Source organism: Sinohyriopsis cumingii, chromosome 1 (genome assembly GCF_028554795.1).
Source record: "Sinohyriopsis cumingii isolate HCF-2022 chromosome 1, ASM2855479v2, whole genome shotgun sequence".
In the NCBI taxonomy this organism is placed as follows: domain Eukaryota; kingdom Metazoa; phylum Mollusca; class Bivalvia; order Unionida; family Unionidae; genus Sinohyriopsis; species Sinohyriopsis cumingii.
In genome coordinates, this window is record NC_142961.1 from 34174274 (window position 1) to 34200750 (window position 26477).

At 35.2% G+C, this 26477-nt stretch overlaps 1 protein-coding gene across 3 annotated transcripts in view; it reads left to right on the forward strand.

Annotated features, from left to right (window-relative positions):
• The first annotated feature begins 3885 nt into the window (after positions 1 to 3885).
• The window catches only part of LOC149806681 (uncharacterized), a 237866-nt gene continuing 215274 nt past the window's right edge, over positions 3886 to 26477 (forward strand). For 2 of the 3 annotated variants that reach the window (XM_089956447.1, XM_089956437.1), the window contains exon 1: positions 3886 to 4021. The gene's annotated coding sequence lies outside the window, so the exon portion shown is untranslated. Of the gene's footprint in view, positions 4022 to 22360; positions 22419 to 26477 lie in introns of those variants that run through there. The other variant, XM_089956461.1, reaches the window with a different exon arrangement.

Sequence of the window (26477 nt, forward strand, 5' to 3'; positions counted from 1 at the left end):
CTTTTCTGAAATGTATCATCCAAAATTCAAAATTATCCTTAAGACGAGCTACCCAGTTTAGTATGCCACGTGTTTAGGCTCGAATACACAGTAACAAGAAAGACTGAAACCAACAAGTTTTGAAAATTATTACAAATGATGTATTTCCCTGGATAGATACTGTAAAAAAATATATGAGAACTTACGGCTTCCAGAATAAAATCCAAATAAAATACAAGAATAATCCATGAATAAAATGTTTGAAGTCCTAATATTGAAATGTTCTAATGATTCCAAGTTCGAGTCCTAACGAAGAATCCAAGATGGAAGGCGATGACGTATGATGTAGCCTATGTTATGTTGACGTCTACAGTTCCTTGTAGAAACTTAATGAATAATCTTCCGGTCATGGAAATCCAAATACAGTTTTCAAGAAAAGTCCTTGTTCAAGAGTTCTGTATGAATACAATAATATTTCCAGAGAAACGAATTAATCTTCTAGAGGCCAAATAATCTAAAGAAAAATTAACATCACTCCAAAACTCCAAAATGTCAATACTTCCATACTGACCAAAACAGAAGAAAACAACTTGACATCAATTGTTTAAAAGCCCGGACTCTCTCTCTCTCTCTCTCTCTCTCTCTCTCTCTCTCTCAGCATCACTATTAATAGTAAGCATTTCGCAATTTCGGAAATGCCTAATTGCGAAATAGAGGATGACATGATCATGTTTACATGTAAAAGCCACAAAGCTCCCTCCTGTATGTTCTTGAAAAGGAACCAATCATTTTACTCCTAGAAAAAGTTGTTTACTTGACCCTCAATCAAGGTCAGAAACTATGCCAAAAATAGAAACAATTGTTTCTAGTATAAGGTATTTATAGAAACATTCAGGACAAACTGAACTTTCTGGAAAATATAAAATTTCTTTTAAACAAAATTACAATATATTGACATGTAAAGAAAATAAAAGATTCCAAAAACCAACAAACAATCAAATCAAATCAAATACAACTTAAATCAAATATAAATTAAATCTGATATTTGTAATACTGCCTACTTCACAAATGCATTGTTTCTCTTTAATACATTTCCGGAACGTAGCGCCGGTACTTGGCTACCATAAAATACAAATCACAACTCAAACACCAAATACTAAGAACTATTTTTCCTACGCTACTTTAAGTCAGTCAAATCATGATTTTAAGCCTCAGTTCACCGGTAACTGTAGACCATATTTACCATCATAGTACGATTAAAAAGCGTCTCCAGATAACGGGACAGTCCCTTCTCGATCATTCAATTGTACGATTTACCAGTCTCTATCATGAATACTGCACATGGCATCACACAGTCAATCCACACAATTAGATATTAATAGGGACTATTTGGCGAAAGGGACACTTATGCGGCTCTGACCTAAGCTCACTCAAACTAAACCATGCCATCATACAAAATAAACATTTGGTGTGTTTCATATTGAAGAGATCTTATCATGCATTGGTTTATTAATGAAGGGGATTGTACTAAAGTGGCAGATTTTTGTAAACCAAAGTTACAAATGTGTTATTGTGTGGGACATTTTACATTAGAAACCGTTGTCTTGTCAATAAAATTATTTTAACTGAAGATAGACATGCAGATCTTTAATTAGCTTCATTTTAGAAAAAGGGAAATATTCTCTGTATTTTCACACAATTCTGACAATTAAACTTCTTCAAACTCCTGGACTTTTTTTACTTATATATACAACAAACATTATATAAAGGTTCAACATGGTAATTTTAATTTAGTTTATTAATATGGATGGAAACTATGTGTATCAGGTGAGATTAAAGCAGTATTTCGATTGAATTGATTTCTATTTACAATCAAAATAATACTTAATGAATGTCCTTATTTGATTGTATAATTCCTAGCACTGTGTATATGTGTGTGTCCCCGTCCTGATGTTAAAGATTTTCATACAGTGTTTCTTGGAAATCAACCACAAATCAATCAGAAATGACATGTATTTTCTAACGAATATTAAAATAGATCTTTATCGCTCATAATTTACTAAAATAAAAATGGCCACGTTTTTATGATAAAAATGATATGTCCCCGTTTTGCAAGTTTTACATTATATGCAACCACGTCAAACGTGACGGAGTGCTTGTAAATTTCCGGGGTAGTGTTTGCTTCATTCCTTGCATCTAAACATTTCTCCCAGTGTTTGTGCTGCTCCGCTTCTGCACGTATTGACTATTGTCGTCGCTAGGTTTTATCATTGAGCAATTACCTAACGTCAGAGACTTAAAAACATTTTGCACAATAGCATACAATGAGATTTCAAGTTTTAGTCATAAGCTTGGCCGAGTTTACTTCGTTGTTCTCCAATAGAACCCATAACTCGATTTCTTTATCAAGATGTTCCGCATACGTATTTGAAAAATCTTACAATATTTTTTGAACCTCTTTGATGCATTTAAGATAAACGGTTATTTATTCTCTTCTTTAACGTTACAAACACTCCATTGTTCGAGCAATGTGATTCCCGCATTGGATATGCCCATACATCCTTTCAAAATCTATATCGATCGGTCTGCTAACAACCTACCAGTGCATATAAATATCTGCACTGAGATATTCACGCTTGTGCATACAATTCCAATAATAGTGCTCGGTCTGTCCACCATGGAGCCTTGATGCAAATCATGATAATGGTTAGCGAAAAGTGGACGTGGACATGAGTGTAATCGTGTTATTGTTACAATATTAGAAAAGTGTATAGTAGAATGATAATAGTGGTCTGTTTAGTTATTGGTCTAGGTTAAAGTATTTTACCCCACATGATTATCTTCTTGCATGGACGCATTCTCGTACAATGCGACGACAAAGCCATGGGCTGGTCGAGAGCTTTGACTGAGAGCTGTAAAAAAAATCCAAAAGCGATATTATCATATTACTCAAGGTTTTCTACCATTGAACTCATCTAGACCGTCTCTGCATGTTAATAAATACAAAATGCTGGGTTTCATAATATTCCAAAAAGGTTATGCTTAGGTTCGATTTTCGGCTTAAAGGACGTGCTTGAACGTTGAATTTACTCAGATAAATAATCGAACATATTTACCACTCTTAAAAAGAGTACTGTAAACAAGTTTCCTGTAGCTTCATGGGATATATATATATATATATATATATATATATATATATATATATATATATATATATATATATATATATATATATATATATATATATATATCCTTTGCGTGCAGGAGAGTTTTACTGTCGAAAATGAAAGAAGCAGAATGAATTGTTTTCTAGATAAATATTGGTTTTCCTGTAAAGCTTGAAAGAAGTTGAAAGAAGATAATATTTTGTTCCATAAAGATGCAAGGAGAAATGATGATTTGGGATATTACTATCAACAATTACGTTTTATTAGATTCAGTGAAATATAATTCTATGCAGCCAAATTTTGTTTGTAAAGCACAGTTGAATAAGTTGTATGACCTGCGGTGCAGTTAAAACTGTAAACGATAAAATGGTGACCGTCAATATTTTGCACGGTACAGTAATCAGAATTGAACCTATAACTAAAGATTGATATGTAATAGCTAACGTTCTATTCACGTCACTTATGTTGCTGGGCACTTATTATTGAAGCCAAAATTCTATTTCAGAAGGTAGATGTATTATACGTGTTAGTGATTGTGAAAATCAGACTTTATTTGGTCCTGGAACTAAAATGGTTAAGAGGTGTAAATAATTTTAGAAATGTAGTTCAGTTTAGCGACGAATTCAAGTGACTAACATTTACGAGATATGTTAGACACGTTTTATGATAGGATATCTACCTGCGGTTAGCTCCAAAGAAGATCAACGAGGCGTGAAGATATTGTTTTTTAAGAGGTTTGGGATATAAGGCAGTAGATAAATACCATACACGATGTCTACATGCCAAACATACCCACAGTGTGTATATACATAAACATCAGACGTCTGACGTTCCACCGACCGTTTCGATACTGGACCTACCTGAGAAGATAAGAGGTAAATTCTTTGTTACAGTTATATTTTATAGTATTGAATACCGGCAAACATTTATTTAACAAAATATTTATAAGATTTTTATCTTTATAATTCTGAAATTTGAATAAGGTTTCAATCACTTCCTTCTATGCTGCGTAAACTGCATATCTATTATGGGTAATTTCAACAGCTTGACGCTTTTCTTTCATATGTCTATTACGCACTAACCATTTAGGGGTTTGATCATTAAACCACCTAGAAATATGAGCTCTGATATCTTTCCAAAAGAACATTTATCACTGTAGCTTAAACGTGAAATAATGAAGTTATGCATGGTTGAAATTTACAATGAACAGAGGCATATACAGAATAATCCTTCACTGAAAGATTGATTTGTTTCAGTTTCAATTAGATCAAAACAAAGGTTAAGCAAACTAATACAGTGTCAGAATTTGAGAATTACTCAGGGCAGATTTTATCGATTTATGGACGCCTGTGTTCCTTTAATCAAACTTTGTCGTCTGGCATTCTGACTGACTAATCGTCTGAAATATAGCAAAACAAAAGGGATACATTTTCACTAATCCAGTAACGCCCTAATATAGTCGTAAAAGCAAAAGAGATAACATATCTGTTCATTGTACAGTTCCAACACTTATCGGTTTTAGAATAAATTGTCAATGATCAAATGTGTCACGTTTTGAAAGCATTTAGGAATTTCTTGTATAAAAGTCACAATAATTATTTCATGATTGGAGGTTAGTCCTTCAGTATAGATTTATTTCAATCTAAGCAGGTTTTAGTTCATCAAAGCAGTGTGTAAGAAATCACTTGTCTAGTGGCCCATTTAGTTTCTTTAGGGCGAGAAGAAAAGTTGGAAAATGATAGGTATTGCATCATTTGTATTCAAGTATCCCATTGCCCAGTTCAAATCTAGACTCCAGAAAAAAAGTATTTGCAAATAAGGTCCAAAATTGTAACACTCGCGTATCTCAAATACAGTTTGGAGTGGTGGTTTGGTGTCATTTGTACTGTATATGTGTATCACTTCGTGCATTATATATTGTGATACGTATCAAATGGTGAAAAAATGAAACTTTCAGAAGATAACATGCAAGAAAGGAGAAGCACTATCAATGTGTTGCGGTTCAATTTCAGTTTACAAACTTATACAATTACAAACATTTCTTTTGTATTTAATACGCTCTTTCATGATCATACTATTTAGATCTTTGCCACTTTACGGACCCGAACTTGCATAGCATGAGGTTGAATTATTTTTTCACAAGCTGTATTCATGTAATGATGAATAGAATAATGTTGACAAGATACTATACTGTTTCATGAATTGCGAAGGTTCATAAGTTAAATATTCTGGGGTTTCGGAATTGGATAGTGCATAGATATATCAATAACGAAATTATTCGACCGTTTAATTCATTTTACACGGTGCATGAAGCTTTTTAATTCGACATGTCATGTTGGTTCCTAATGTGTCAGCAAAGTAACTTATATGTATCAAGAAAGAGGCCAGCATATTAACGCAGCGGCGCGGAGTGGTTTTCATTTACATTATCTTTATTTTTGCTCTTTGATTGTCTTCCAGTGCATTTGCCAGGTTCTCCATCCATACACTCCCATTCTTATTATATTCTTTGCCCTTAATATATATATATATATATATATATATATATATATATATATATATATATATATATATATATATATATATATGATCCTGAAAATTAGAAGAAAATGATAGATAGGAGATTTCTTAGACCATTCTTCGTGCTCACAACACAATAGCTAAGTTTATAGATCGTCGAAATGTTTATACCTAAAATCGAAGCAAGCTTTTGAATGCAAAGTTCTCTGAAAATACATGCCTATTTCTTACTTTTTTCATTCGTTGATGTATGGACTCTTAATAGCTGTGTTTAGGCGAAACAAAATTATATCAGATGGCGGCATTTAATCTCTATGAGCAAGGCTGATACATGTATTTCTCTCATGTGTTTGAGCTCTAACTAGTCTGAACCTTGCCGAGTTCCATTGCTTCCATCAATCTTCCCGTCGATTGTTTTTATGAACCCACTCTTGGTATTGAATGGTCTTAAACCTTTCTGGTCTGATGGATATTATGTAGCGGCGTAACTCACTCGGTAAGGCATCGAACTCATAATTCAGGGTCGTGGATTTGATACCTACCTAGGCTGACCCGGGTCGGCTGCCTCGGTGTGCACTTAAAAAAGATATTTAGCTGCCATTTCCTCAGCAACTTATGCCTGGCGACGTGTTATGTGTGTGAGTTGAATTTTTAACATAGCTTTAACATTTTTTTCAGTAATATCGATACGATGCCTGCAGTATGACAGTTTATAGTGATGTCTAGTACTGGGGGATCATGCCGCAGACATGTAGCATCATGTCCCATCCAGTCACATTATCATGACATCAGGCTGACCAGTCCTAACACTAACCTCTTAATGGCGAGCATCAAGCGAGGCAGCAGCTTGTACAATTTTTAGAAGTCTTTGGTATGACTCTGTCGGGTTTCGAATCCGTGACCTCCCGCATCCGAGGCGGACGCTCTAACCACTAGGCCACCAGAGCGGTAATAGGCATGTGTTGAAACTTCCGTTAAAAAGTGCCATCCATCCAAACAAATAATGTAATAACTCTGTATAGACTGAGATGCATAACCTTCCATTTGAATGTTATAAACCGAAACACAGTCCAACTATGTTGGATTTTCTCCAGATAGTCTAGTGACATAATTTAATACACTCAATGATTATAGCCAAGGTACAGTTAGTGGCATAATTTAATACACACTGGTTATATCCATGGTACGGTTGATGGGCTTGACTATTTTCGTCTGATTGTCCTTAAAATTAGTTTTTCCGCTGCTAAAATTAATCGTTTCACTTATGACTGTGATAATTCCCTCTCGTTCCGGTTGATCTTTACATCGTCTAGGTTTACAAATCTCAGACCAATCCAGAGTGAATGGCTTGTGTGTTTGATTAGTCTGTACTTTTGATTGGTCTGAATTGCTTCAGGTTTGACTGGTTCTACACCATTTCCAGACTTAGGGTCTGGACTTTTTGTAGGTATAACTAGTCTTAGACTTGCAGTCCAAAAAGCACAGATTGGGCAGGAATTGGACCTCGTTTAACCATTATCACGACCGTCGTGTAGATTTTTCGTCACTGTTGGTCAACCTTTCTTAACAGGGCTATAAACTGGACTCCAGTGTGCATAGTTACACATTGTTGTACAGTATAAAGGATGGCTAAAATCTTAAATGTATCTGAAATTGAAAAGTAGCAAATCTGCAAAATGTTATCATTTTTATTCATTAGTAAAGTATTTTGTATGTAAACAAACATGTGCTACACTGGGCTTCGTATTTAAAAGACAAAATTGGCCTGGGCTGGGCTTCGGATGTAATAACAGGGGCTGATCCTCGTATGTAAAAATGAAGGAAATATATGCTGGAATTCAAGAAATGTTCGTTAAGATATATTCTTTGCAGTTTTCTTCTTGAATCCTCTTTTTTTTTGTCAGTACATTATACTGTATTATAATGTTCTCTACTCTTATAATCATATGAAGCCCTCGTCCTCTACGGTTCATTCGCTCTGAAAATGTCTTAAAAAAAACTCACGTTGAAACTAATCTTCTGTAAACATTACAAAAGGTATGAAAGCACTTAAAAACAACCAGAATATATTTGTGTGTTATTGAATATAGAATGTGACTGAAAACATTTTACTTTCCCTTTCGTCAAAGCCTTTTGTCCCAAATGGCTATTTACGAGTGTCATTCGTACATTTAATATCCAAATACGAGCTTTGTCAGGTGTCGTTATCTTTTTTGTTAATAAGGCGGCATTCCTACCTCTTATCAAGTGTTTCTCTTTCAAATTATTCCGTTTGTAAATGATACATGTGTAAACATTTGTCACAAAGCAAAGATTGACACATGATTAAAATATTTAACGAAAGGTGTCAGTTTACACCATTACCTTACACAGCATAACATGGTTAAATAAAATTAACTCTATCCTATTATGACTGAATTGCATGTTTTACCATTTCACTAATAACCAGCTACTCTCTCCTTTCTCCTGTTAGATAAATCTTAAGAATTGATTCAAATGTCTAATCATGTAAAATGTTCTACATACGTATACATATGGCCAGAATTAAAATAATAAACCCAACTGATTGTGCTGCCCATCAGAATTTACGTGTATCATTCATTGATAGGAAATGTACAAACTACGTCATACCTTATTTAATATATCAGGAATACAAATCCAGTATGTTCAGTTATAGCCATGGTTGAAAACAATTTTACGGAAATAAACATATTTAGACAACGTGCCTTCAATCATCCCAGAGCCTCCAAATATTGCTACATTCACTGAAACAGAGTATACTGATCCCTTTTAAACATAGGTTATCCAAGCAGATAATGCGTAAAAGGAACATGCATTCTTTCCAGTCTACCGTCACTATCATATCTGAAGAATGTTGTACACATTTTTATTAATCTTAGCTTGGCATTATGTCTCTAGGAAGTATCCAAGAGGAAAAATGTATAAGTCGTAAATCATACAACTTAAAAATTTTATAAAAGAGTTACTGACAATTAAAACACATTTTCCAAAAAGAAATGTATTTTATAAGGATACAGGTCGAAATTCATAAGGAAGGTGTTCCGTTTGTTTTCTCATAAAATGGTTTCATAAAATGATTTTCTTTTCAATATAATATTTAGGGTATAAGCTTGTTATTTAAATTTATTCTTCAGACATTTGCACAATCACTTTAAACTTTTTAAACACTGAAAAAACACAACGATAAACGGGATACGCATACGGTACTGTACCCAAAAGCTCAGAAACGGTATGCAGAAAATGATTCGATGATCCAAGAACTAAAATTTATCAAACCTATGTAAAGACGCGCTATGAAAGGGTAGTGAAATATCTTAGAAATGTTCAAGAACCGTAGAAACGGTAGGCCAACGAAGAGACTGTATAAATAAATTAACAGACACTGTAACTGGAAGCGAAACAGCATCAAAAGGCACGAAAACTAACACAAACGCTGAGTCAAAATAATAGGGGAATTAAAGAACTAAACGGTATGCTACAAAAAATATACGTAGAACCCTTGCCAGAAACTTGCAGTCGGCATGAAAATGGTACCAAACGTCATGGAAACGGGAAGTTACACAAACAGTACATCAGTAAAATTTCAAAAGACCTTGAGGTCACGTTTTTTTCTCTTGCACTTTTACACTTTTCAGATGTCTAATTTTGAGGGTAGACTGTAAGATCCCTGGCGACAAATTGTTTAATCAATGAACACGGTGTTGATTTGTTTTGTGTGTATTTGTATGAGGTGTGACTTGCACTCGAATTGGACATGAAGCATGCTTTCTTTCAAGGGAAATTCTGCCAGTATATGGTCCACATTTACTTACTTAGCATGAAGAAGTAAGTTCTTACATCTGTGGATACGGCTTGCATCAAAAATACCATATGCACAGGCTATTTTCATTCAACAGCAAACTATTCAATTTTAATTAAATTGAAAAGAATTATTGTATGCTGTCCAAATATAAATGTTATAGGCAATCACTTTATGCGACTCTGTGTGTGTGTGTGTGTGTGTGTGTGTGTGTGTGTGTGTTATCAGGGGCATTCAGAAATATACCGTTATTGCATTTTAATACGATGATGTTTCCATAGGTTTGCTATTGGGACTGAATTCGTACCTTTAGTCCCATAGTGAACAAACAGTCTTACAGTGGTTCCACGTAGGCATTTAGGGGCCCCGAGTGGCCGAGTGGTCTGAAGTGCTCACCGATAAGGATCACTGCCATCTCACCTCTGTCTGAGTGGGTTTGGGCCTCGGGCTCGGCCAGTATGGGTACGTGAGAAAGCTTGCTTGCCACTAGCTTCTCGTGGGTCGGTGGTTCTTCCCGGGATTTTCCCGGGTTCTTCCTCCAGTGTATATTGGCCGCCATGTTATAGCCTATCTTGTGCTGAAAAATGGCGTTAAACCCTAAAACAACAACAATATATGCATGTACAGTTACCTTTACGATAAATGCAAAATTCTGGTCCTATTTGAGGATGATGGGCATAATGAATAAATATTGTCTGCCTCAGAATGATTTTCTGCGATATGTAACACAGTTTCAGCTATAGCAACTGTTGATATGAAGGGAGCAGGGGGCAGTGTGTATTGTGTGTAGATTTTACTATGCAACGTGACCTGATTTGCATATTGGTTACCTATGAAATTAAATATATAAAGTTAAACAATTTACCATTTTCAGAGTAATTATGGTTACCAATTTGATAATTGTTATTTGCGCATTGCAACATTATACTTCAGATACGATCACATAGGTCTCTACTGCCATACCTAATGTTGATGACACCTCGTGATTTTGTGTCCCACTAATTTCATTCAGTCAATGTTTATATTTTTGTATTTAAAGTAGGGTATGTTAAATTAAACAGAGATGAATGGAGATACCAAGGAATGTGTATCATATCCCCATCCTAAATCAAAGATTGATGAATGAAGACAGCAAGCAAGGTAATTGATATCCCATCCCTATGCTAAATTAAAGAGGGATGAATGAAGATAGCAAGCAAGGTAATTGATTTTATATCCCTATGTTAAATTAAAGAGACATGACTGGAGATAGCAAGCAAGGTAATTGATATTATATCCCTATGTTAAATTAAAGAGAGATGACTGGAAATAGCAATGAAGGTAATTGGTATTATATCCCTGTGTTAAATTAAAGAGAAATGAATGAAGATCGCAAGCAAGGTAATATATATTATATCCCTGTGTTAAATTAAAGAGAAATGAGTGGAGATAGCAATGAAGGTAATTGGTATTTTATCCCTGTGTTAAATTAAAGAGATAATCAATGGAGATAGCAAGCAAGGTAATATATATTATATCCCTGTTTTAAATTAAAGAGAAATGAGTGGAGATAGCGATGAAGGTAATTGGTATTATATCCCTGTGTTAAATTAAAGAGAATGAATGAAGATCGCAAACAAGGTAATATATATTATATCCCTATCTTAAATTAAAGAGAAAATCAATGGAGATAGCAAGCAAGGTAATTTATATTATATCTATATGTTAAATTAAAGAAGGATGAATGGGGATCGCAAACAAGGTAAATTATATCATCTCCCTGTTTTAAATGAAAGAAAAATTAATGGAGATGGCAAGGAAGGTAATTGATATTATATCCCTGTGTTAAATTAAAGAGAGATGAATGGAGATAGCAAGGAGGGTCATTGATATTATATCCCTGTGTTAAATTAAAGAGATGAATGGAGTCAACATGCAAGGTAATTTATATTATATCCCTATGTTAAATTAAAGAGAAATAAATGGAGATAGCAAGGAAAGTACTCTTCTTAGTCGGATTTATTTTAATAATTTTATGATTTTTTAAAATGAAGCTCAGATACTTGCTTGAAATGTACCATTGCTATTTTTGGTATGCATGAACTTTCAATATAATATAATATTCACTAATGAATTTTCCAAAAGCACAACTATGCGTACTGATAACTTATGCATTCTACCGACATACAGAGGTCTGGGCAATCATGTATATTTAAGGTTGATATAGGACTCACGGAATTGATAATATGGAATAATGAGACCCAATCTAAAAAAGCTAAATTTTAGTAATACGAAACTTTTAAGAGCTTATCCTAGTAGTAACTGCAAAAATATCGATTGGGGGTGGGTTCTTTTCTTTTTTCTGATTGAATATTAGTCTTTTTACAGCCTTGAATTTGAAAAGTTCATTTCTGAAGTGAGTACTTGACTCTTTGTTGCGGAATGGACAAACAAAATTCTTTCAAACACATTAAGGTCTAGAAAATGCCTCGATCTTATGGTTTTCTCCACAGAAAAGCTTGCATCAATGATATATGTCTATACTAAAAATATAGGTTTTTATAATGAGAATTCAGAAATATACATTTACTGAATTTTTCATATTGTGTTTCCATAAGTTCACTGTGGGAGCTGAACTGAGAGCACGAGTCCTATAATGGGCCGCAACAATACAGCACAATAGGCCTTATCCGACGAACTCGCGGAAACGCAATCCCGCGCGAATATCACGTGACACAAGTACAAAAACAGCGCATATGTATAAAAAAAAAAAGAACATAACAGAACAAACTTTTATGTGTATTTTTAACTCTCAGACCACACTCAGCTACCATATGAGAAAAAAAAAAAACACCAAGTAATTTATAAAAGGTCATATATCTTTTAAAAGAAATATATTAAGTGTAGTGCACTTTTAGGATGCAAGCAGAAATGTACATTTGCAAAGAATTACGATAAACTTATCGTTTGTGCCACGCGCACGCATAGTTGAAAGTAGATATATAAATACGTTCAGCACAAATTATTTAACCAATGTATTTTGTTTGGGTTTCTTTGGTGGTTTTTCTGGGTGGGGAAGAGTCCGAACTATAAAATAATTTAACAAATTTAAACATTAATTATATAAAGAAATTTTGCAGCTGTCCGTTTTATCTTTTTTATGTTTACAAGCTACTGGGGTATACTCTTTTGTATTGCTTAAAATTAAGTGTATGGTTCATTACGTTCTAATCTGTGCACAGTCCCGAATCAAGTGTATGGTTCATTACGTTCTAATCTGTGCACAGTCCCGAATCACGTGTATGGTTCATTACGTTCTAATCTGTGCACAGTCCCGAATCACGTGTATGATTCATTACGTTCTAATCTACGTACAGCCCCAAATCAGTTGTACGTTCTAAAATTATGTTATTTATGTTAAAACAAATATTATATATTTGCTGGGGCATTATATAACAGGTCTCCTAACTAAAACCTATCATTTTTAATATGTATGTATGTACGAATGGGTGTGTGTAAGTAAGTATATATTTATGTAAAGAGGTAATCTAGCTATTTATCGCTTGAAATATTTCTGTCAAGTATTCTGCATACTGATGAAATATGAGAGATACTAAATTAAAATATTCTGAAATGCATCAAAAGTTTTATTAATCTTAAAACTGGTAAGATTAAGGATCATGATTTGTGCCACTGCATTATTTATCCCACCATGGGGAGGATTATCTAACTAATTTATAACGTAACGAATCGGCCAATTGATTGATTGATGGATGGATCGACTGCTGGATTGATGCACTGCACATCTATTTGCACCTACCATATTTAAGAGCAAAAATGAACACACCTGTGAATAACTACATCCAGCTATACATAGGGTGTATGCGTATGTCACGAAATAATTATAATCATCCCAGCTATTTTTGTCCATAAAACATAAGGATGAGTTAAAAAGGATGGGGAATTAAAAAAGTGGAAAAAATCAAATCCTGTATAAATTATGCCGAATGATGTACTATGCAATCCTGTGTTTTAATCGTCTTATAAATTATCAACGTAATCATCATTTAACCCTTTTATATCGACTTTCGATCATTAGCAAACTATACTAAATGATATTTAAAGAATGCCGCGTAATTAAAGGACCTAATCTTAAAATAGTCATGCTACTCAGAACCAGTTTCAATTCAAACTTTTCCATTAAAAAAAAATTACAGACTTACGAACATCAGCGCTGGAATGCATACAGAACTATGACAACATATGGAAACAGCCCTTGTTTGACCGGTGTCACGCGATTTTCCCCAAGTGAAAACTATCGAAAGTCGCTTATCTGATTTAAGTCTGTTGTAACGGTGAAAACCGCAAGGCATGGTTATACTTGTCACTTTAGATAACAATGTTCTGTAACAGGTAGCATGCCAGTAAATATAATCATAATTAAGATATGAAAACTATTCATTGCCGATAATGCATCCGCATTTCTGTGCATCTGATGACAAGATAATCCCTTTCATCTGTCAACAAGCAATAGCAAAACACCTTACGTATGCATTTAACAAATAAACATTGCGGGTCTTTTTTTCCCGGACGCTTTTTTTTAGGTGGGTGGGGTGTCACTGTTTCGTCTAGCGCAAGCTTGCGAATGTATAGCTACCACTACTACTACGACAACTCCTACTACTGCCACTGTACTACTACTATATTTTAATGATGATAGTTATATCTGCAATGTTTCTTTCAATGTTTTGATAATCACAACAAAACATATCGTAAAAAAATAGATAAATAATGACGTAATTTAATTCCATTGCCTCGGACTTTCGTGCAGTTTTCCTTTGCTAATGTGCGATGAAGATCACTCACTCACTCACATAACTCACATCACTTTAAAGTGAGTTAAACGATGGCAAGTCTCAACTGTAGGCGGATCTCCAAATATATTCGCGTTGCAGTAAGTGTAACATAATAAAGGTTACGTTACCGTTGCGTTGTTGTTGGGGCCCCGAGTGGCCGAGTGGTCTAAAGCGCTCTCCGTTACGGATCACTGCCATCTCACCTCTGTCTGTGTGGGTTGGAGTCTCGGATTCGGCTAACGTGGGTATGTGAGAAAGCTTGCCAGTAGCTTCTCGTGGGTCGGTGGTTCTTTCTGGGGTTTTCCCGGGTTCTTCCTCCACCATTAATACTGGCCGCCATGCATAGCCTATCGTGTGCGTTAACTGGCGTTAAACCCTACAACAACCGTTGCGTTGCGATTTGCGTTGCGATGCATTACCGTAACGCGTTTATGAAGATAATTAATACTATGCGACTTTGCTCGAGTTACAACAAATTGGATGTGTTACAGCCGTCATGGCAGCTGGCTGAGGACACATTAGCCCGTACTGCTGACCTTTTACCCTCAAGATTTTAATTTGGATTCTAGGCCATAGTGGTGAGGTTAGAAAATCTTAAAGGTTTCCCCGATCACATATCTGCAGTTTCTGATAGAATAGTATCATTAAAAGAAGAAATACTAACAGAAAATTCAAGTTATATTTTACATTAAGGGTATGCATGTGCATGGTGTGCGTACCTAATACATTGGTATGTATTCTTGATACTCATTAACTTGCATGCTTGCTTAAAAAGAATGTATCTAACATACAATATTCCACTTTGAAACCAACTGACATGGAGTGAGTACTTCAAATGATTTGTTTTTATGAAAATGGGAACAGGGGCGAAAGAAAATTCTTGAATAAATATCTGGGGTGGGGGTGATATCTCAAGAGAGATGGTTAACTGCAAGGTTAATATAGCAGAAAAATCATTTTAAACACGAGTGGAAAAACAAACTGAATGGAATAGGAACACTAAATGAAAAGGCAACGCAATCTAAGCTCAATCGGTGACATTGCCACTGTAGTCGGTAAGAAGGAAATAAGTCGCAAGCAATCCTTGTGTCAACAACAAATCATCTAGTTATCTGGCTCTCTAGAAATTTTAAGTTTGCTTGCGCCTTTCGGGAGAATATCTGGGCAAACACCTTATAAAGTTCACTACATGAATAGTTTTGAAGCCACGATAAGGTTATATTGAATCATTAATTATTCAACAATGTCGTATTTTACTGCGATAAGTGTCAACCTTGTAAAACTTATTTAAGATAGTATTTGTGGATGTCATCATTTCAGGAACATTTCTCTGATACTTTGCAACCGTTTATGACCGTTGGCAAGTATAACATTCAGTCCAAGAGAACATGTCATATTACGACTGTAAAAATGCTGCATATATATATATATATATATATATATATATATATATATATATATATATATATATATATATATATATATATATAGAGGAGCTTCGTTAATCCGGAAATCTTCGTTTCCAGTGGATATGTCTGGATTAATAAGTTTTTCCGGATAATTGTTTTTTACAATGTTTACATATCGAATACATGTAATTTGCTAGCTTTACATGAAGATTCAATAAAAGTTTAAATAAATTAATAAATACATATATAGACTTGTGTTTATGTCACTTTATTATAACATGCACTTGTACATAAATATAAGTTCAAACGATTTTGGGCCAATCTTTTTTTTAACCTGGCCGGTATCTTTACTCGTCTACGCTTGTTTGATGGTGTCGCCATAATACATGTAATGTTAAAGTACAACGAATACAACCTGAAATCTTGCAGTGAATTGCAATATGATAAACTAACGAAATGCATTCATTTTTATAAGTATTTTACAAATGTTATAGCTGCTAATTGACGTCGGTTATTATTCTGAAATCAAGTCATCTACTGTCCAAAGTTTAAATCAATCTACTTTAATTGTACAGCCATCAACAAACTGTGACTGTTACATACATCTGGTAAACAACAAAGAGACTGACGTAAAGACACAACATTTGTTAACCATATTTTATGTCAAAGTGTGGACGATTTGATCGCACTGTGTTTATTGACACCCCGTTGGCCAGTAGCAAAAGCACATTGTTTATACGATCGCTTGTTACATTACGGTCACGGTACTTTAAGTTTTTCCACACATAATTACGTGATCAATTTATAACTTTAACGTGCAACTAGAATTTTACCAGTCAGAGATTGATAAATTGACATGCAGCCAAATTTGTTTAGGTGAATCTGTGCTATCCGTCTGTATTTTCATATACAATTCTTCCCAAAAGACTATTTTTGGACAGATTATTTCCGGATTATCGAGGCAAGCTTTATAGTAATTTTACATTTCCTTCCCCATTTTGATTTCCGGATCCGGAACGCGGATTTCTGGATTAACGGGTTAAATTAATGCTTAGGCATTCGGTTCTCGTTGAAATATGTCCTTTTAGGAAGGTTATCCAGAGAAAGAGTGAGAGGAGACAGGTGATTGCAGATTAAGGGACATACCTTTACATTTTGCTGGACATCAATGCGACCGACTACATGTTGTTATCTTTGTTTAATCTGTTAGCCCTTTACAGTTCAAGGTTTTAATCAAGTTAAAGGATTTTGTTGGCGTTACTATTTTGCTTTAGATTGACTGTAACATCAGCTGGCTTTATCAAACGTTACTTTCGTAAATCATGGCAAGCCTCGACGCGCAACCATAGAGTATAACGTGTCCCAGAGAGAGCAGAATTTCATGGCTCATGACATATCGAAGGTCTCACGTGCCTGTGTTGAAAAGACCTAATGATATACATACGTGTTTTTAGTTATTGAAACTAAATAGCCAACAATTGGTCTACTTCAAGGTATGCACTTGACTAACATGGGCAGGATGTAACTCTCAAAACAGTTCATTTATTTAAGTTGGTTTCAGACATAGATAAGACAAGACAAACAAGACTTACAAAATAGGTACTAACAGCTGCCTCGCTAGGCGCTCATCATTAAGAGGTTAGTGTTAGGACTGGTCGGCCTGGTGTCAGGATAATGTGACTGGGTGGGACATCATGCTACATGTCTGCAGCATGATGCCCCAGTGCTAGACATCACTATAAACTGCCACACTGCAGACATCGCAGTGATATGACTGAAAGACTGTTAAAAGTGCGTTAAAAATCCTAATCACACACACACACACACACACACACACACACACACACACACACTATAGTATATAAGTGTAGTGTGGTTGTGGCACGACGGTAGTTTTTTGCTTAAATGCTACAGGGCTCGGGGTACTAATTTATCTCATATAGTAAACCTACGGAAACATCATGACATTAAAATGCAATATCAAGCCGGGAAAATAGTCACTAAGTGCATTTCTTAAGGAACCACTGTGGCAGCCGACCCGGTCTGCATCGGTCTGGTATCGATTCCGTGACCCCTGGATTACGAGTCAGACGTTCTACCAACCGAGCTGCCGTACCTATACATGCCATAGTAAACACTCCATTTGGCTTCGACGATATTGAAAACATCTCGTGAATCAAAGTGATAAGTGACAAGCCCTTTGTAGATTTAATATCACTAAAGCTCGGGTTATCTGACATAGGAATTGGGATTTGTAGCGTAACTTTAATTGCTGACCTCAACGTTTTCTTTTTCATTTCGATTCTATCGGGATTATATGCACTTGGTGACTCGAATATCTACCTACCAGCCTACTTGGCAGTCATACATTCAGAGCTAAAATGTTGTGTGTTCAGTCTTTCCGTGTTTGCTATTGGTTACTTTGTGTTATAAGAACAGAACTTTTATTTTACACTTATCTCATTTTATACAAATTTAATATGGTATGTATGCAGTTATCTGTAAACGGGAGCCAACGATTGACTTATGAGGATGGAAAATGTATTCGCTACATTCTTATGGTTAAATTTTGCAACATGTAATGGTAAACCAGTAAGAAACATGTGGCTAATTTTCAGTGTACGAAACACTGCACAACAGAATATGCAAAATGTATGTAACGGTTACGTTTACACAGGAATGCAGTCTCGACTTTAAAATAGAGTGTATTATGAAAATTTGCATCTAACACGTATACAGACATGCCTTGAAACACGTGTAACTTGCCTTGAAATACTTATGACTTGCCTTGAAGCACGTGTAACTTGCCTTAAAACACACGTAACTTGCCTTGAATCACGTGTATGTTGCCTTGAAACACGTTTAACTTGCCTTTGAAACACGTGTAACTTGCCTTGCGGTTTATAAAACGGTGTTCCTGTTCATCGAAAAAAATGGCGATACTTTCTTTTCTGGCAGCATATTTTTTGGTGCTGAGCCGTGAATTACTGGATGTTCTCTAAGAAATAATATTTATATTTCACTGAGGTGAAATACGAAAAATATATTTTCTCTCTCCATCAATAGGCATTGATAACATTATAACCAAGAAATTTGGAAACATGTGAATGGTAAATACGGTGCCATCGCACACGGACGACCCCGGTTCAAATCCAACAGTTGGCAAATACTTTGTTCTTCGCTTTTTATGTACTCTTTTACCTGGAATTGGGAAAGAGAGTGATGTTATTACTTACATGTTCTGTGCGAATTTACACAAAATATAGCAGCAGATAAACGGCAAACTGCTGCCATTATTGATCCAATAAGAAATATGTTACTTCAGTATGTTATAAATATTGTAACCAATACGTTTGAATATAAAATTAACAACACTGCTTGCTCCGAGTGAACAATTAATATATTTCATCTTGTGGGTTACAAACTCAAGAATTTTCAACCACTCGATGAAATAAATCCGTTATTCACTCAGATTATGCTAATATAATCTCTCTATCTCTCACTCACTCATGAAACCAGTGAGAATTTTTTCAAGGGGGAGGGGAAGCAGACACCTAAAGTGAAGATGTTTTTCAGATTTAACATTAAAGGGCTTTGAAACGCTTTATTTAAATGTTTCTTTATTCTCTGGAGTAAAAATAACCGCCTGCGCTATGACCGCTCCTGGGGCGTAGTGGTTAGAGCGTCCGCCTCGGATGCGGGAGTTCGTGGGTTCGATCCCCTAGCCGAGTCATATCAAAGACTTACACAAATGGTACTAACAGCTTCCTCGCTTGGCGCTCAGCATTAAGAGGTTAGTGTTAGGGCTGGTCGGCTTGGTGTCAGGAGAATGTGACTGGGTGGGACATCATGCTAATGTATGCGGCAGCATGATGTTCCAGTGCTAGACATCACCATAAACTGTCACACTGCAGACATCGTAGCGATATGACTAAAAAATTTTAAAGCTACGTTAAAAACCCAAATCACACACGCCTGCGCTATGAGTCACGCAATCAAGGTTTCTTTGTTCTTCTCTATTGACTCAGGTTGAATTAGACTGGATTTTCCAGACCATGTTTCTTTTCTGTCTCTGATGTAATCGTTCTCATTTTTAAATGGAATTGCGTGTCACTTTCAAACGCTGAATCAACATTTCTCCTCATGAAACAAACTTAACCCGTCTGGACGATTTCATTTGACACGAACACTATTTTTGTTCTTGCTTTCGTTTGTTGTAATTGATGCGAATAAAAGACTGTTAACGAAGAATCACTTGTCAAGTTGTATTTGTTCACTAACACTGCATAATTACTGATGCAAGATTACTGATTGCAACTTTCAAAAAATTTCTTAAAAAGGTCTTCTTGCTAATCTTTCAATCATCTTGTACTTATCGACGGGTGCAATTATTTCAGTTGGAAGGTTCCAAACCGAAAATTACTTGACTTATGCGCATTTCAAGATGTAGACTGAAACACTTTTCGCATCGCAAATCCGTACCTACCGCATTTCTTAATCTGGACAAGTACTGTGGACATTGTATATAGGCTTGAATAAGCATAATCTTACGTACATATCTTACTCGACGGGTGGAAGGATTTCTGAAAAGCTGGTTAAAGTTCAAGACAGTGTCATGACTTACTTTTCCGTCTTAAAACTAAAGCTTTACTGGCACCGTTACGCGCAAGCAGTAATTAGCATTCAACCACGTCACGTGTCCTGTTTATTACACTCAACATGCTCAACGACTGCACTTAAAATTATGAAAATCATAAATATGGGAAAAGTGTGACATTAAAGGCCATTGATAACTTGATATGAATCTATTGCCGGTAACTCCTTGCACTTTCTTACTGTGACTGAAACGGACAGATAGACACTCTGTGTGTGTGTGTGTGTGTGTGTGTGTGTGTGTGTGAATACTAAGAGTTTTTTATTCAGTAAGCTCTATAATCTTACCAGCATTTTGTAAACTGTAATTGACTGATATGATCTTCCATCTTCTATATTGAATTAATTTGCTTATGAAATTGTGCAATATGAATAGATCAACATTTAGTTTTAGTAGATATAAGGAAACATTTCATCAGTAACGTACGAACACTGTATTGACACGAGTGGTGAAGTTCGGTCGACGACACTTTGCGGAACGCGTATTGAGAAATATTTGAAATAAGCTTATTCCTGTGACGTAATTATTGTTAGGAGTTTGTTTCTAGGCATCTTTGCAGTCTTGGCGTATGGATGGAGAGAAGGAGGAGAAGATTACTAGAGGAAAAACATGAAATCGGCTTAAATTATAAATACACCAATCGTAAGGGTAATATGTAGTTTTAGAGGTGTTAACTCCATTACGGTGATGTGAGTTGTACTCACTGATAAATACCATTATATCATAATGAAAAATCAAATTTAATAAAATGATTCCACCATTATCCATAATTGTTTGAGTTGCTTCATTATATGATTCAGAATTGAGGATTTGCAACTATCCTTATTTTTGGTAAAAGATAAACTTTTTTCCTATTTGGATTATTCTTTCAGCTTGTATAATTGTCATGTATCTAATTAAAACAAATATGGAAAAGGGACATACCATAAAGAAAAACTAGCATGCCCATGATATTGCCTATTGCATAATATATATATATATATATATATATATATATATATATATATATATATATATATATATATATATATATATATATATATATATATATATATATATATATATATATATATATATATATATATATCAAGAGAGAGAGAGAGATAGACGGACAGACAGACAGGCAGACAGACACACCCATAAAGATAGGTTTTTCGTCTAGGAATAGTTTCCAACTCCCGCACCCTCACACGCAAGGGAAAAGACTACTGACCATAATATTGAAAGACATTTGACTTTCTATGACTGATAAAATTATTTACAATTTTGGTCCTTAAATTTTATGTAAATTTAATGTTAATTTATTATTTTGTTTTAATTAAATGATATGCATATATTTATTTAATGCGCAGTGAAATCCTCTCCACTATGGCACATGTTTGCATTCTCATATTTGTGCTTATAACTTTTTTCTTTCCTTATTTATGCAATTTAATGCTAACTAAAGTTTGTGTACCGTTCTGCATATATCTACGTCAATACGCAGATGGACACGTGGTAGCAAATACTAAGCGAATGGAATTCCTAAAATTGTTATCTAACCTGCAAAACGTTTATTGAATACGTTACCTTATTGCTCATGAAAACCTCTCGATGAAGATTTAAAACAAACAAAATAACAAACAAAATATTTAATTTATCATATAGTCAGACTGAATGTAAAACCATAAGTATAATCTGATGCGGGCATTGTATCACTTTGTATGCTTTAGTGGCGGAGAAGACTATAAACTAACTCTGACACTTTTCTTGCATCGCGATATAAACGGAACATCCACTAGAGTTTTGTAAACGTAGTTTACGTCGATCTTATGTGAATTGAATCACGTAGTAAATATGTATGGTTGTAACAACTTACAATCAGGGTAAAGAAATAACTTTACGTATAGTATTACCGATATCAAATTTCTCTTGTCTGCTTTACTTGTCAAAAGTAATTAAAACGAATAGATTAACATGATTTCTTTTCTTTTCAGAACTAAAATTCCACAGATAGGTGTAAACTAGCTCCGGAAAAACGTTGACACTGTCATTGTAAGCATAATCCGGTAGAGTGTATTATTTTTCAAGGATATTGTCAAATTTTTTGCATTAACCTCGTTTTGGTCAATATGTGTCAAATTTACAATCTTGAAAATAAAGAATTTCAATCCCGCATGTTAAGCTCTGTTTTTCGGGATGTGGAGATATATTCCGCACATACTGTAATTATAGAGAAAGAAAAAGAAACGGCAACGACAAGAAAATATCAATCATAATTGAAAGCAGATAATTTACCTAGCAATATTGGCCGAGAGATTATACTGTTCAAGAAGGAGCTAAGAATTAAAGTATATTAACTGACTTGTTAACAAGATCTTAAATAGTCCACCAAGAGCAAAACTGAGTAAAAGAGAATTTTCACTGTTTGTAGTTTAAAAGAGAAAAAGTGCATTTTCAAGGAATAGTTTGCTTTTCTCTTTAGTTCAAAAGAAATTTTTAATATAGACCAGTCCAAGCATAGAGACGGTGAGTGCCATTGTCACTGCAACGTTGTAGGTAACGAGACAAGAAGTAAATTATTTTTGTTTGTTCTTGTACATGATACTAAGACTATATTGTCTTTAAACTAAGTAATAAAAAAGCGCAAAAACGAGCAAGTTTTCTAAAAGTCAACAAATAATTTATTTCCCTATAATACAAGGGGAGGAGAGGTGCCGAAATTTTCTTTGCCCAATCCGTCAGTTGAATTTGCAGTCATCCTTTCAAAAGGTCAGGTTTGTTGACATATTTTGCATTTTCAGTTTTGACTTTGAAGTCATCCATTCTCGAAAAATGAAAATGAATCTCTTCTGGTCCCACTGTCCACTTTTCTGTAGTCGGTGCACATACCGAAAATGTTATCTGATTTCGGTTCAAGAATACATGGTGACCTCCAGTCATTTTTATTTGGTTACATGAAATCATTTTCCAGCAAATACTGAATTTCTTTTTGCAAACATTCCTGTTTGAGAGGATTCATCCTGTACAGAAGCTGTTGCACAGGAGTGAAATCAACAATTTCACCGTCATGGTAGATTTTATTTCTTCGTGTAGGAACATCTGAAAACGGGTGCTCATATTCAAATCACAACTGTTTTAGTTCATTCTTTTCTTGTGGTTGTGGATGTGAAAGTTTCTGGTCAAGATTATTCAATATTTCTGGATTCCGAACATTGGTTACACTAATGGCAGCACAGTCCGATTGCATTCCATCTCTTGAATCCTCGCAGTGTGGGACAGGTACAGCTAAATTGACTGCATGATTGACAGGGCTGTCTCTCTGAACATACTCCTTTAAGATACGTATATGGCAAGGAGTATAAATGATAAAATTTAAGTTACTTACTTTCGTACCTTCTGTTTAAGGACCATAATACTTAACCTACAGAGGGTTTTGAGATATGGACAAGAAAGCCAGAACTCTATCACCAGGCTGTAGACTCCTTCCCTTTTTATTTTTGCCATAGTCATACTTTAATTTTATCTTTTGACTGAGTAGAATGTAGATTAGTTTTTGCAACTTCACAAACTTTTTGCAGCTTATATTTAAAATTAAAACATATTCGATAAGATTAATTTCTGACTCTTATTTGAAAGATGCTTCTCTTTTGACAACTTCATTGGTCCAATGACTGTATATCCATAAACTAGTTCAAAGGGTTGAACTCCTAAAGTTTCTTGAACTGATTCCCTAACAGGAAACAGCAGAAATTGAACACCATCGTTCCAATCTTTTCCAGTATCAAAACAATATGATTGAATCATCTTTTTCAAAGTTTAATGTAATGTATATAAATCCCCTGGACTCTCAGGTTCATAAACGATTTAAATTAATGGACGCCTAATTCATGCATAATTCGCTGGAAATTCCGAACATAACAATGTGCTCCTTGATTAGATTGGACAGATTTCCAAAGGCCAAAATGAGTTAAAAATACTTTGCCAAAACGTTTGCTATGTTTCTAATTTTAATATCCCTCAAAGGAATTGCCTCTGGGAATCTTGTGGACGCACACATTATGGTCAGCAAGTATTGGTTGCCTGACTTATTCTTAGGTAAGGAACTGACACAATATACCATTATTCTGTTAAATGGTTCGTTAAAAGCAGGAAAAGGTTGCTGATGAGTCTTAGGTAGCTTCTGGTTGTGTTTGTCAAGTGTGACAATATCTACAATATTTACAGACATCACTTTTAATTTTCAGCTAATAAAAATGATTCAAGATCTTGTGATGTCTTATTGACCTATAAATGACCAGCCAAAATATTTTCATGGATTGATTAAATATTTCCTTTCTATACGACTTTTGAACAACAAATTGATAGCTCCACATCGGGTACCTCCCATGGTCTCCATTTTCTCATAAGGATCCCCATTTTTGACAACATAATATACAGGTACTTATGTGGCTTACTGATTACACCATTGAATAGTATCTGAAGCGATTGTTCTTGTTTTCGTTCAAAAACTGTTACACGGTCAAGTGAGTCCTTTTTGGATAACAGTCGAGAATTTCTCGGTTTGGCCGAGTCAATGCTGGTGCAACGTAATCAACGGGGCAAGGCAAACGGATCAATTTGTCGTTAAACTCATCTTCATCGACATAAATCAATACCAGGGTGTTTTTACTCCTGGCTATGTATTCCGCGACCGGTTGTTCGTGTGCTATAACTCAAAACTGGCCTCGAGCTAGTAGTCGTACATCATGGTGGATCCAATGGTGTATTTCTATCTTGCCCTTGCGTAAATTATGTTTGAACTCATACCAGAGTCTGGTATCACCATTCTGAAGCATATATTCTTTGACAAGAGGAACATAATTACTATGATGTCATCTGCACCAGCATATCGTGTATAAATATTAAATAAAAACAGCGGTTTTAGTCAATCGCCTTGTGAAACAAAATAGTCAACTCCAAGAGCGCAAATATAAAAGATGTCGAGGCGTTGCCACATACGCTACCCAATGAGTTCCGAGTCCTGTTGTTGAATACAAATTAATGATTCCTGTTTCTAACTTGCGATGAATCACTGATGTAAGTTCATTCTACATAAAGACACCGCGAAAAAAAATGTGTCTACTCACACAAGTTATTTGAAGTACATTTCCATCACGGACGGCTTAACCAGTTCCAGATACGCGAGGTTAATGTATAATAAATCGAGTACAACGTAATGAAGTCATGCTGGAAAATCTGCGAGTCTGTGTCAACGTGTTTGTCTCAGTCCCGGTATTTCAACAATTGATGATATGCACGAGGGATTTGAAAATATTTATTTGACATAAAAATTTCCTTTAATAATTGATTTTCCTTGAGTCCGTGGTCATCGCGTGAAATGAAGTTATCGATGTCCCGCCAGACATCATAATTGATGTAAAACGTTCGTCTGTAACTACTAATGAAGTCAAGGATGGCATCCAAATTGTAAATTTAGATAACTTAACTTCACCATAAAAGGGACAGCTGCATCATGTCAAATCGCATCATTAACTTTGCCCTATCTGTTTAACGTGTCTGTGTGTTGGCCCCGAAAATAACCTTGGGAAAGTCTCTCCAAAAACCCGAATATGTATGAGAGTGCAATTGTGAATAAATCTCTCCGCGCGTTGTTAACATCCGCCATTAAATGTTGAATTGTCTCCGGTTACATCATTTGGTGCATTTAGCGTGTATCTGATATGGTCAGGAAGGTTGCTTGTATCTCATATAACCATAGACCAGCCAGCAGATTTTGTGTAATCGACACTATAATGGTCCGAAAATTGTTGTAGCGACGTCGACTTTATCAAGAATTTGCGTCGAATTCCTTTTCGTCGATGAGATAATGAGCGCTACTGAACAACGCCATAATACTGTTGCTGACAAATCCGATTTTATCGTTGGCGCCGTATGCAACATCTTTGTCGCTGCGTACAAACTTTTCCTGTAGTTCCAAAAATGCCTCATACAGAAGCAAATACTGAGGTGAGTCGCGGACCTGATATTCGATTGGTCCTTGTGCATCTGGTTCCTTATTCACGTACGAGTAATTTTTGGTAATTTTGCTTACTTCAGATCACAGGGACGTCC